Raw genomic sequence first — 8,530 nt, 5'->3', positions numbered from 1 at the left:
GGGCCCAGAGAGAGGACGCCGCGATTGATGGATGAGCTGTTTCCAGCATTCCTGTGTGTCTGCTGGTTTAGGCTGCAGTCAAGATTTGGGGCTGTCTCGTTTGTTGTGGGTGGGTGATCTGGGATCACGATTTTCTCACTCTGTGCCCGGAAATCATGCCATCCCTCGCCCAACGCTGTATTTTATAGGCTTCAACTCAAAATTTTCCTTCATGGCGCAGTGGAAAGCTTTAAAGACCGCGGTTCTGGGGTCAGCGTTGCCCCTCGGGGGATAAGTGACCTTGGGAAGGCCACTTGCCTTTTCCTGGCCTGATAAAATGAACCGTGGGGGTGGTCCATAATGGTTGCAGCCTTGTCAGCAGAGTTGTGAGGGGAGCTTTTCCATCACCCTCTAACCACCCCCTCCCCAGGACATAACTGGAATATCAGTGAAGTTCTTTGAGCATCGACCCCTACAGTTCTGCCCCCTGTGGTGATTGGATTTGTGTGTCTCTGCACCTTGCTCCTATTAGGCTCTTAATGAACTTTAGTTAACTGATTATTGAATGAATAATACGAATCACGTTCATAAATCCGGACCCCTGCAATTCCTCTTCCAGGCCAGGGGGCGGGGGCGGGGAGGGTAGGGGATGGGGGAGAATATTGCGATGATTAATAATCGCGCGGCAGGGTTGCTGATGTAAAGCGATTTGCAGATCTAAAGGGCAATAAGCATTCCTGGGAGAAATCCAGCAAGATTCCAGAAGTCTCTGAGGGAGCCGTGGGTGTGTACCGCCGGGCCCGGAGGGCGGGGGTGGGGCAGGCAGTGCCGCAGTGACCACTGCTGGGGAGCCGATTGCAATTGCGAGGAGAAGCGTGGGATTAATCCCTCAAGACGCCTGTCACCATCCTCCCACCCCCATTCCTGCCCCCTAGGTTCTGGCTGAAGGAGTGTGTTTTCTAGAGTTTCAGAGCTGGAAGGCACATCGGAGACTTAATCTAATTTAACCTATTTCGCCAACAGGGAAATTAAAGCTCAGAGAAGTTGGTTCAACCATCCAAACTTGCACAGCTAGTTAGAAACTGATAAAAGTCAGGATATCTAGCTTCAAATAGTGTTCCACATCGCCTAGGTGCTTCTAACTTCCTGTGCTTCAGAACCCTATTGCCTGGCTCAGCTGGTGGGTTGTACATTTAGGCTAAATATTGACTTCAGGGCTCTTAAAGAATGCCATTGTCACGTCTGCTGCCACACGCAGCCCTCACCATGACGCCAGGGCCTAGGGGGATGACCAATAATTGTGTACTTCCCAAAGCCTCAAACATTCCTCCTTAGAAGGCTGGAATGGTCACCCCTGTCCAGGGAACGGGAGTTGGCTGTTCTGAATCTAGTCTTCGTCTAGCAGTTGGTCACTTTTCATAGTTACCCAAGCCTTGCATTAAACTTTTCTCAGCCAAGACTACAGCAGGAGGCATGAGTAGCCCTAACCCTTTTCTGCTGTTTGGAAGTCTTCTCAAGGCACACAGAGGTTCCTTGCTAGGGGTGGGGAAGAGTGCCTCTTTAATGCTGCTCTCTCTCTCTGTCTTTCCCCTTTCAGTCTCACCCAACTTCCTCTTAACTGGGGGTGTTTCTTCCCTAACTTCTAGGCTGAAAATGAAGGCAACTCGGACTAAGAAGGCGACTGCTTTCCAACTGCCCTCTCGCCCTGCAGCCCGCGGATTTGAGGAAGGGGCTGGGCTCCTTCCCCTTGCTCCCTGGTTGTTCTTGGAGTTACAGCAGCCCCGCGGCAGCTCTGCCTCCTAGTGCACATGTGAGGCAGCGCGCCCTTCTCAACCAGAAGCCTCCTTGCCGTGCTGCCAGCAAGGGAGTTTTTCTGTATTCACTCTGGTGGAACAAGCAAAACTTGACAACCCCAAGCCAAACCAAACACACGAACCATTGTAGCCTTTTCTCTCTTTGTTTTCTTTCTGAGGATCTGGTCGATTTGGATGCAGAAAACATGCCTGTTGCTTCTGCTGCAAAGTCTGCTCTTTCTCTTCCTGCTATCCGAACCCTGCCCCTTCTTTCAAATTCAGGTCAGGTGCGGTGGCTTACCCCTGTAACCCCAGCACTTTGGGAAGCTGAGGCAGACGGATCACTTGAGGTCAGGTGTTTGAGACCAGCCTGGCCAACATGTTGAAACCCTGTCTCTGCTAAAAATACAAAATTTAGCTGGGCATGGTGTCAGATGCCTGTAATCCCAGCTACTCGGGAAGCTGAGGCAGGAGAATCACTTGAACCCGGGAGATGGAGGTTGCAGTGAGCTGATATCAGGCCACTGCACTCCAGCTTGGGTGACAAAGTGAGACTCCGTCTCAAAAAAAAAAAAAAAAAAGCCTATTTCAAATTCCACCCCTTGCCTAAACACTTTTCCTGACTTTCCTTTCCTATGTGTCTTTTTTGTTTTTTATCTTTGAGCTGGAGTCTCACTGTGTCACCCAGGCTGGACTGCAGTGTTGCAATCTCCGCTCACTGCAACCTCCGCCTCCCGGGTTCAAGTAATTCTGCCTCAGCCTCCCAAGTAGCTGGGATTACAGCCACCCGCCACCATACCCGGCTGATTTTTTGTATTTTTAGTAGAGATGGGGTTTCATCATGTTTGTCAGGCTGGTCTCGAACTCCTGACCTCAAGTGATCCACCCTCCTTGGCCTCCCAAAGTGCTGGGGTTACAGGCATGAGCCACTGCGTCCAGCCATCCTATACGTCTTTTGAAATATGGCTGTACACAGGCTCCGCACCCAGTGCGCACTTATATACTGTGTTTCTTTATTGGGGTCCAAGTCTGTACGTCTTTTTTGTTCACAGACCCCGGGGTGCCCAGCACAGGGCTGGGGACACAAACTGCTCTCAATAAGCCCTTGTTTATTGAATTAATTGATTAGTTTCCACAGAAACAAGCCTGAGCTTTTGCTTCGATAAGCCTTCCTAAAGAACTCGTAGTCCTTTAGGGACTCTGGATAGTGATCTAATCAAATATGGCCTTGCACAATAAGTCGTTTCACAAAGCAATTTCACAAGAGAACAGTAACATCACCCAGAGTGGGATGAGGAAGTCTGAAATTTGAAGAGGACTCTCAGAAAGATGAGGAGGGTGGCAGTGGTGTAGACAGGTCAAAGGACAAAGACTTGGGAGAGATGGGCCTCTGCTTCCGGGATAGAAGATGCAGCTCTAAGGTTAACTTCATATCCAGACTCTACCACTTGCTGTGTGTCCCTGGACAAGTTTACTCTTCTCTCTGTGCCTCAGTTTTCTCATCTGTAAAAAAAGGCCGGGCGTGGTGACTCCTGCATGTAATCCCAGCACTTTGCGGGGCCAAGGTGGGAAGATCACCAGAGGTCAGGAGCTCGAGACCAGCCTGGACAACATGGTGAAACCCCATCTCTACTATAAATACCAAAATTAGCTGCGTGTGGTGGTGGGCGCCTGGAGTCCCAGCTACTCTGGAGGCTGAGGCAGGAGAAGCGCTTGAACTCAGAAGGCAGAGGTCGCAGTGAGCCAAGATCATACCACTGCAGTCCAGCCTGGGTGACTGAGCAGACTCTGTCTCTAAAAAAAAAAAAAAAAGTACCCATCTCATAGTGATACAATGAGGGTGAATTAGTTGGTATTTGTAAAGTGCTAAAGCAGCATCTTGCACCTCATAAGTACCATGTAACTGTTTGTAAATGAATTTTCCAGCTTAGCTGTCTTGTCAATGGAATGGGGGTTGATTATATGTGCTCTTGGTTCCCTCTAGCAGTGACCTTTCAGGGCAGTGCATAAGCTTCGGGGTCAGGCAGGTCTGGGTTGCCTCCTGTCTCTGTCGGTAGTTGTGTGACTTTGCACAGATAACTTCTCGGAACCTCAGTGTTCTTATCCGTGAAATGGGAATAACTGTGTCTATTTCAAAAGACTGTTGTAGGTATTGCATGTTTGTAATGTGCCTGGCACAGAAGGAGCGTAATAAACAGAAACTATAGTTATTATTATGGACAAGAGCAGTCACATGTAAAGGAGAATAGAGTTTCCAAGGTCATCGAAGTTTCCAGAAAGATTGAATATATCAAATAGCAACTAGACTAGCTCAACTTGTGGAGCTTGGTGGGAGGGTGGGCCTGGGTCTGTGCCAGGAGTAAATATCACCCCATTTGAGGAAATAGAAACGGTCCGACTTGCACATCAGCTCTAAGAACATTTTCTCCTCCAGGGCTGTGCTGAGGGCGTGGACCCACTGGGGCTGGATGCCAGGAGCTGGAGGCCTCTCCTGCTCTCCTTCCCAGGAGGGGAGACTTTAGTAGAGAGGGTGTGGGTGGGCCTTGGAAGCCTCTTGTTGTGTGTGCATGGGGTTTGGGGGAGTGTCAGAATGGCCCAGGGATATCTGGCCCTGGAAGGTGGACTCCCAGGCCTGGGGTGGCCTTCCTCATGGCAGAACTTGCCTTCATGGCTCCTCAAAGCTGCCATCCTTCACTCCAACTGAGGACACCCCTGACTGATTGCCTGCAATTATCTGAGGGGTGGGGGAAGGAGGGTTATGGTAGTCTTGCAGCTGAATTAATCTTAATTCCCTTCAACTCCATGTGTGGAAAAGTACTCAACGGAATACGCAAATGCTGCATGTATTCCTTCAGTCCTTTTTGAAAGGGGAAGGAGGGTTGCAAAATCAGTGACAGGGTGTCGCAATCCCAAACGTGTGAGGAATTACTCTTAAGGTCCTCATACTTGACAGCTCCGGGCCCCCATGACACATGAGGAGTTTTGTGCTCCGAAACAGGCCAGGGCCAGGGTGTCTACCACTGTTACCACTAGCTGTGATTTGGGGATCCCAAACACAGCCTCATCTTAGGAAAACCATCTTAGGAACCGGGGATCACAGAGGATGCTGCAAACCTCCTTCCAAACCCATATTTCCAGTGATGGCAACAGGGTGGGCCCTGAGTAGCCCCTGCAGCAGAACTTGAAGGTTGAAGCTATCATTTTTTTTTTTTTTTGAGACGGAGTCTCGCTCTGTTACCCAGGCCGGATCTCAGCTCACTGCAAGCTCCGCCTCCCGGGTTCACGCCATTCTCTCCTGCCTCAGCCTCCCGGGTAGCTGGGACTATAGGCGCCGCCACCTCGCTCGGCTAGTTTTTTGTAGTTTTTAGTAGAGACGGGGTTTCACCGTGTTAGCCAGGATGGTCTCGATCTCCTGACCTCGTGATCCGTCCGTCTCGGCCTCCCAAAGTGCTGGGATTACAGGCTTGAGCCACTGCGCCCGGCCAGGTTGAAGCTATCTTAAAAAAAAAAACGGACCAGGCTTGGTCTCTCATCCCAGCACTGTGGGAGGCTGAGGTGGGAGGATCACTTGAGGCCAGGAGTTTAAGGCCAACCTGGCCAGCATAGTGAGACACCATTTCTTAAAAAAACAAAACAAAACAAAACAAAACAAAAAACCCATAGCTTATGAAGAGTCATGAAGGTGCTAATATTGGCTGTTCCTGGGTGGGAGGGAATGTGTTTTTATTTTCTTCTTTTTGCTTGTCTGTACTTTCTGATTGTCTTTTTTGGCAAGTACATATTGCTTTTGTAATAGGAAAAACATATTTTCAAAACATTCTCAGCAGAGTAGTATGTTTGTTTTTAAAACAGATAACAACATAATACATGGGAAGTTTCCAACACCTCTTCACTTATTTTAAAAAAACTTTTCCCAAAAGAAATACATGCTCCTGGTAGAAACCTTTGAAAATTCAGATCCTTAAAAAATAGAGAAAATAAAAATTGACTGTAGTCCCATCACAGGAATAACCACTGTCAACATTTTAAATTCTACCTTTCCAATACACACACTAGTTGTATTTTTTATTTATTTTTTGGACAGGATATTGCTCTGTCACCTAGGCTGGAATAGTGCAGTAGTGGCACCATCCTAGCTCACTGCAGCCTTCAACTCCTAGGCTCAAGTGACCCTCCCACTTCAGCCTCCTGAGCAGCTGAGACTAGAAGCACATGCCACCACTCTGGGCTAATTTTTTATTTTTTATAGAGATGGGGGGGTCTCACTATGTTGGCCAGGCTGGTCTCAAACTCCTGGCCACAAGTGGTCCTCTCTGCATGTTAGTTTTATACTTCAATTTACATACTGTAGTTTTTGCAAAACAGGACCATGCCGTAATACTTGTAATTACAAGTATTGTAATTTTGCTTCTTCTACATGGTAGTTCATGGACATCAAAATTTTTTTTACATGATCACTTTAATAGTCATGAGGCTGGGCGTGGTGGCTCAGGCCTGTAATCCCAGCACTTTGGGAGGCCAAGGTGGGTGGATCATAAGGTCAGAAGTTCGAGACCAGCCTGGCCAACAGTGAAGCCCTGTCTCTAGTAAAAACACAAAAAATTAGCCCAGCATGGTGACATGCACCTGTAATCCTAGCTACTTGGGAGGTTGAGGCAGGAGAATCGCTTGAACCTGGGAGGCAGAGGTTGCAGTGAGCTGAGATCCTGTCATTGCACTCCACCCCAGGCGACAGTGCGAGACTCTGTCTCAAAAACCAAAACAAACAAACAAAAATAAGTTACATAGATTTCTAGTTCTAAATGACCCACAATTTAACCAACCCTATATTGTTGAACCTTTGCATTGTTTCTAATTCTGTGCTATTATAGAAATGCTGCAGGGTCCTCCGTACACATCTAAGATGACTTTTTCAGAAGTGGGCCAAAGGGTGTGCACATTTTGAAGGCTTTCGAAATGCAGTTGTGCAGTCAGTACACTGTCAAACAGGACAATGTGCAGTCCCTGTTATCACACAGGAGGGTAGTCTTGGTTCAACCAGTTTCTAGCTGTGTAATCTTGAGAAAATTACTTACTCTCTCTACACTTCAATTTCCTCAAGTGTAAAACTGGAATGATAGTAGCTATTGGATAAGATTGCTGTCAGGGTTAAATGAAAAAAATGTGGAAAGTGATGCCGGGCCCAGCACATGGTGAGCTCTCAATGAATGCTGGTTGTGTCTAACTTAAAGAGTGTCTTCTTTTCAGGGGAAGAAGTTGGCTTGGAGATTGACGTCTGATTTCCTGGAAAAGTTGGGAGCAGGTGGAGATGGTAAATGAGGCTGGGTGCAGCGGCTCATGCTGGTAATTCTAGCACTTTGGGAGACCGAGGCTGGTGGATCGCTTGGGTTCAGCAGTTCAAGACCAGCCTAGGCAACATGGCAAAATCCCATCTTTGCAGAAAATATAAAAAAATTTAGCTTGGCAGGGTGGCGTGCACCTGTAGTCCCAGCTACTTGAGAGGCTGAGCTGAGAGGATCAACTGAGCCTGGGAGTTTGAGGCTGCAGTGAGCCACAATCATGCCACTGCACTCCAACCTGGGGGCAACAGAGTGAAATGCTGCCTAAAAAAAAAAAAAAAAAAAAGAGGAAGATGCTGGGGAGGGCAAGTGAGAAGAGGATAAGCAATAGAGGAGCTGACGGTGACAGGGTGAAGAGAGGATTAGTAGCGGGGAGAGCAGGGGAGGATGGGAAGAGAATGGGAACTGGAAGGACAGAGGTGAGACGTCCACATGGGCCATTTGGTGCAGGGTCCCTAGGAGGCAGAACCATGCACTAGTCACTTTGGGAACTGGGAGGCTACCACTGTCAGGTCTGGATGAGCCTGTGTCCTCTGGTCCCTGGCCCCACTGAGGCTGCCCCTTCCTGCCCTCCTCTAAGCCTCATCTTGCATCACTCCATGCCTGTCTTCTCTCAGTTCCTTGAGTGAGCATGTTCCTCTCTGTTGTGTGACCTTTGTACATTCTTTCCCCCCGCCAACCCCCCACACAGGAACTCTACTCTTTCCTGGTTAACTCCCACGCATCCTTCAGATCTCTAGCTTAAAGCTGACTTCCTGGTCAGGCCTGGTGGCTCACCCCTGTAATCCCAGCACTTTGGGAGGCCGAGACAGGAGGATCACTTGATCTGAGGAGTTCAAGACCAGCCTGGGCAACACAGTGAGACCTCATCTCTACAAAAAATAGACAAAATTATCTAGACGTGGTGGTGCACACCTGTGGTCCCAGCTAGTTGGGAGGCTGAGGTGGGAGGATTGCTTGAGGCTTGGAGGTGGAGGCTGCAATGAGCCATGATGGCACCACTTTACTGCAGCCTGGATGACAAAGCGAGACCCCAACTCTGAAAACAAAACAAAAAATCTTCACAAGACTTCTGAGGATTTCTCTGACCGTTCCATATAAAGCAGCCCCTCATCCGCACCCCTTTCTCTTTACTCTGTCATGGCCCTCTCTCTGTACCTGCAGAGCAAGGTCAAGGTCTGTACTTATGTGTGATTGTGGGATTACACACACTTGGTGTCCCCACTAGGCTGAAAGCTCCATGAGGGCAGGAACAGGGTCTGATTTTTGCTCACAATTGTATCCCTGATGCCCAGCACATAGTAGCACTCAATAAGCATTTATCGAAATGGAAAAAGCCTATGCTTTTTTTTTTTTTTTTTTTTTTTTTTTCTGGCTCTGTTGCCCAAGAGTTTGAAAGATGAAATTTGCTTAAGGTTA

At 48.3% G+C, this 8,530-nt stretch overlaps 1 long non-coding RNA gene across 1 annotated transcript; it reads left to right on the top strand.

Moving 5' to 3' along the window:
• Window positions 1-1,906, top strand: LOC105517138. The gene is made up of 3 exons (XR_001002622.1): window positions 1-53; window positions 189-249; window positions 1,626-1,906. It is a non-coding gene; the product is annotated as an uncharacterized LOC105517138 (long non-coding RNA).
• The last annotated feature ends 6,624 nt before the right edge of the window (window positions 1,907-8,530 follow it).

Source organism: Colobus angolensis, unplaced genomic scaffold (genome assembly GCF_000951035.1).
Source record: "Colobus angolensis palliatus isolate OR3802 unplaced genomic scaffold, Cang.pa_1.0 Scaffold3, whole genome shotgun sequence".
Lineage (NCBI taxonomy): Eukaryota > Metazoa > Chordata > Mammalia > Primates > Cercopithecidae > Colobus > Colobus angolensis.
Note: the sequence above shows the minus strand (reverse complement) of the source record. Positions and strands in the feature narration are given on the sequence as shown.